At 22.7% G+C, this 4,378-nt stretch overlaps 1 protein-coding gene across 2 annotated transcripts in view; it reads left to right on the top strand.

Annotated features, from left to right (window-relative positions):
• LOC117178163 (synaptobrevin homolog 2-like) overlaps window positions 1-4,378 on the top strand; it is a 13,176-nt gene that overhangs the window by 8,052 nt on the left and 746 nt on the right. The window lies entirely within an intron of this gene.

Consider the following 4,378-nt stretch of genomic DNA (forward strand, 5'->3'; position numbering starts at 1 on the left):
ATCTAGTCGGGAGTGGTGCTGACTAAAAACAGATGATTTGGAGCGATTCGCGCGCCATCTGTTGGTCATTCTAAGGACTTATTGAACTACCCTCGTATTATTTGCTCTTATACTTGAAATTCAGTGCATATTTAAGTAAAACTAGTTTGGATTTTAAATTAAAATCAATGCAAATCTTTTTCAATTCCTAACTTTTCAAGTAAAAATATTGAATGTTCAACAAGGTGAAAGAATTTTGAACCAAATAGTTTAATTTTCAACGAAAAAAGATCAATGGTCAACTAATTTGATAAATTTTGAATTAAGAAGATCAGTTTAAAATAAAAACTGGACTCGCATTTTGAACTAAAAATATAAATTTTCAACCAATAAAATAAATTTCTATCAAGAAAACCGAATTTTTAACAAAATACATGAATTTTCAACAGAATAAATAGTTGAATTTAAAACTGAAAAACATCAAATTTAAACCAAAAATTGAAAGTTTAATTTTCAGTTAAAAAATTAGTTTTCAATCAAACTAATGGATTTTCAACTAAAATTATGAATGTTTTACTAGAATAATTCAATTCTCAACCATCAAATAAAAACTCAAAAAGATCATTTTCAACCAATTAACTGAATATTGAAACAAGAAAGATCTATTTGCAAAAAAATTGAATAGTTAAATTTTCCGTAAAACATTAATTTACCGAAAACAAACAAAGGAATTTTAAACTAAAGAGTTTAATTTTGAACTGAAAATATGAATCATCAACTGTAATAGATGGATTTTTAACAAAAGATTTGACCTTTCAATCAGGCAGTTTTATTTTTAAATAAAAAGTTTAAACTTAATAACTTAATAATAATAATAAATAATAATAAATAATAATAATAAAATAACTTAATTTCCAACTGAACAGATGAGTTTTCAACTAAAATGATGAATCTATAAACACAATAAATATTTGTTTGATAAAAAAAGAGTAATTTTCAACCAAGAAGATAATTTGCTTCCAAAAAAATCGACTTGACAAACCAAAAAGAATAATTTTAAAAAAATTGAACCGCCATATTTTTCGTAAAAAATTAATGTTCCACAAAAAACGAAAATAATAAATAACAAAGATTAGGTATTAACAAAAGACTTTAGCTTTCATCCATTTTTTTTATATTTTGAACCAAAAAGATGAATTTTCAACCATTAAATTTAATTTGGCTAAAAAAGACGAATTTTCCACAAAATACATAAACTGTTAATCACATGGTTAAATTTTCAACTAAGTAGTTGAATTTTGAACAAAAGAAGATCAGTTTAAAAAAAAATGGAATAGTTAAATTTTCAGTTAAAAACAATTAATTTTACACACATAAAAACAAACACATTTTCAACCAAAGTGTTTTACTTTCAAATGAAATGGTGAATTTTCAACTGAAATAGACGGATTTTTAACAAACGAGTTAAACTTTTAACTAGGCCATTTTATTTTTAATCAAAGAGATGATTGAATTAACCAAGAAGATTAAAAGACAAAGACAAAAGACAAAATATCAATTAAAGAAAGTTTAAATCAGTTTTAAAAAATACAAAAAATAGTTCAATTTTTAACCAAAGTGATAAATTTCCAACTGAAATAATAAACCTTTAACTAGAATCAATATTTCTCCAATAAAAAAGATGAATTTTAATATAAAATGATGAATATTCAACTCAAATACTTTTGAACGAAAAAAAAAACTCATTCTAAAAAACATAGTTACATGTTCAAACAAAGCGGTATGCATTTTCAACTTAAATTATAATTTTCCAACTGAAATAGTTTAGTTTAAAACCAAAAAATATCATTTTTCAATTGAAATTTGAATCTTTAACTAGAATAATTACATTTTCAACCAAAAAGATGAATTTTTGACCAAGAAGATTAATTTCTACCAAAAAGAAAATTATTTATTATTGCTTATTGTTTCAAGAAAACTTAATTTAAGATTTCAAAATTTGTTTAAGAATGGATTTTTTAATTTTTAATACTTTTGTTGGTAGAAAATAAAAATCGAGAGACATGGGCGAGTTTCGCGTGCATGCATTTTCAGCCATTTATGAACTAATGTTTATTTAAGGCCTTCAAAATTAAAAAGTGTTAAAAAAATTAAAATTGTACAATTTGAAAATGAACTCTTTAATTCTGAAAAATTTTTGGCGTCTAAAATCGAACATTTTAAATTGTGTACCTTTCAAATTTGAAAAATTTGTAATAAATCCATTAAAACTGATCAATAAATTATTAGTTTTAAACAATTATATTATTTAGTTGTCCAAGGTATTAATTCATTTTTTATGTTAAATATTAGTCGTCTATTACTTTTGGAGGAACGAGAAAAATCTGTCTCAGCCCGGATTTGAACCAGAAATACCATAATACATGAGTGGAGTGTTAACCAATTATTATGTTCCTAATAAGTGCTAGCAAATTCAAGCATCTCTTAAATGTTAAAATATTTCAGCATTGTGGATAGTTATATATCGAGGCAAGTTATTTTTGGCAATAATTACACATTAATCTAAAAATTATCTGCAGTAAAATATTTGATAAATTAGAGAAAATCGCAAGAAAAAGAAGAAAAATCTTAATAAAAATGAAAATAAAAATACCTTGATTCCCTAAATTTATCTGCTATCTGTAGGCCAGGTAAATCACCACCATGTCTAGAACTGAAAAGTACATTTGCTACTCTAACCACGATGTTGATAAATATAACAAAATCAAGAAGAATTATCTAAAAATATAATCTGAATTTAAAATGAAATATTTTTAACATTAGTTAAAGTCAGTTGAAAGGGTTAATTTATAACTAAAAAATCTGCAGAAAGATATACTTTCCCAATGCCAAATATGAGACTCGTATTTTTTTTTCTTTGTAAAAAAAAAATATTTTTCATGGTTTTAGGGCTACTAGAATATTTAGGTTAATTATTTAAAAATTGAAGAAAATTAATATTTGGGTTTACAATAAGATATTTCTTTCTGCGGATTTTATAGATTTAAATTAAAATACATGTTTATTGGCCGTAGGTCAACGAAAACCTGGAAATCAAGGAAAAGTTCAGAAATTGCATAGGTCAGGGAAAATGCAGGAATTTTTGAAAAAAATTTGGAAGTCAGTAAATTTCATTTGAAACACACATTAAATTACTGTCACGGATAATAAATTTGAAAATTTTAAATTTGAATACATTTTTTTAAATCCATTAATAAATATTATATGTTAAATATTCTAGAAGATCAGGATTCTGTTCTTCAAATATTAAGAGTCAGGAAAAATGAAAAATTGGGCAGGAAAAAATAAAGGAATTTCGAAAAGGAAATTTTACAGCTACCCAAATATAATATTCTTTTTATTCATTCATTTGCCTTGTATTTATATTTTTTAATTTAGCCGAGAATTCAACAATTTTGTTTTCAATCAATAATTTTAATAATTAATATTCATCATTATGTTAATTAATTTAGTAATTAAATTAATTTTATTAATTTCATATTAATTTCATATTAATATTTATAATTATAATTTTTATAATTTGTCATGTTCATAATTTAAAAGCTTTGTTGAAAATTCGTGGTAGGAAATTCACTTTTTGTGAAAGCTTTAACTATTTATTTGAAAAGTTTTGTTTTTAAAATCTAATCTTTTTTAGATAGAAATACAATGTTTTGGTTGAAAATGGATCTTTTTTGGTTCAGGATATATTTAGTTGAAAATTCCTTTTTTTTCGCTGAATTTAAATGTATTTTATTTACAATTAGAATATTTTTTGGTTAAAATATTTACTATGCATTAAATTTTTTTTCAAATATAAATCCGTGGTTGAATATATTCAATAACTTTATTAAAAATTCGCTTTTTATTAAAGATCTATAATGTTAGTTGAAAATTAACTATTTTATTAACAAATTTTTAAGAATTTTTATTCTTTCTCTGCTGACAAATCTTTATTTATGGAAAATTTATCTTATTGGTTGAAAAAATCAGAATTTTTCTCAAAAAATCAAGTTCTTATTTGAAAATTCATATATTATATTGGGAATTAATTTTCTTGGTTGAAAATTCGTCTTTTTGATTTTAAAATTCATCTCTTTTAGTAGTAATTGAATATTTTTCGTTTAAAATATTAACTTAAATCGGACGATTTTGTAGAACCTCCTGTTTACATTTGTTGAAAATAATTTTCTTTGTTAAAAATGTAACTTTAAAATTTTTGTTTAAAAAATCATTGTTTTCATTTCAAAATTGATGAATTTTCATAGAAATTTTATATTTTTTGGTTGAAATATCAACTATCGCATTTTTTTATTAAAAAATTCCACTATTCAGTTTAAAATATAACTATTTTTGTTTG

This window comes from Belonocnema kinseyi, chromosome 8, assembly GCF_010883055.1.
Source record: "Belonocnema kinseyi isolate 2016_QV_RU_SX_M_011 chromosome 8, B_treatae_v1, whole genome shotgun sequence".
Taxonomy (NCBI): Eukaryota; Metazoa; Arthropoda; class Insecta; order Hymenoptera; family Cynipidae; genus Belonocnema; species Belonocnema kinseyi.